This window comes from Sapajus apella, unplaced genomic scaffold (assembly GCF_009761245.1).
Source record: "Sapajus apella isolate SASKATOON/1434 unplaced genomic scaffold, GSC_monkey_1.0 scaffold7, whole genome shotgun sequence".
Lineage (NCBI taxonomy): Eukaryota > Metazoa > Chordata > Mammalia > Primates > Cebidae > Sapajus > Sapajus apella.
This window is the reverse complement of record NW_022436947.1, coordinates 41,384,060-41,384,631: the sequence shown is the minus strand read 5'-3', so window position 1 is coordinate 41,384,631 and position 572 is coordinate 41,384,060.

The following is a 572-nucleotide window of genomic DNA, read 5'->3' as shown; positions in this document are numbered from 1 at the left end:
ATGTACACCATGGAATACTATGCAGCCATAAAAAAAAATGAGTTTGTGTCCTTTGTAGGAACAAGGATGAATCTAGAAACCATCATTCTCAGCAAATTGACACAACAACAAAAAATGAAACACCGCTTGTTCTCACTCATAGGCAGGTGTTGAATAACGAGAACACATGGACACAGGGAGGGGAGCATTACACACTGGGGTCTGTTGCAGGGGGGACAGGGGAGGGACAGCGGGGGGTAGGGAGGTTGGGGAGGATAACATGGGGAGAAATGCCAGATATAGGTGACGGGGGGATGGAGGCAGCAAACCACATTGCCATGTAGGTACCTGTGCAACAATCCTGCATGTTCTGCACACGTACTCCAGAACCTAAAGTGCAATTATATATATATATATATATATGAAAGATATATTGGGTATAATGTACATTATTTAAGTGAGGGATGCACTAAAATTGCAAACTGCAGCACTATACATTTAACCCATATAACCAAAACCACTTGTACCCCTAAAGCTATTGACATAGAAATAAATAAAAAGAAAAAAAGAATTAATGAAGCTAAATAAAAACA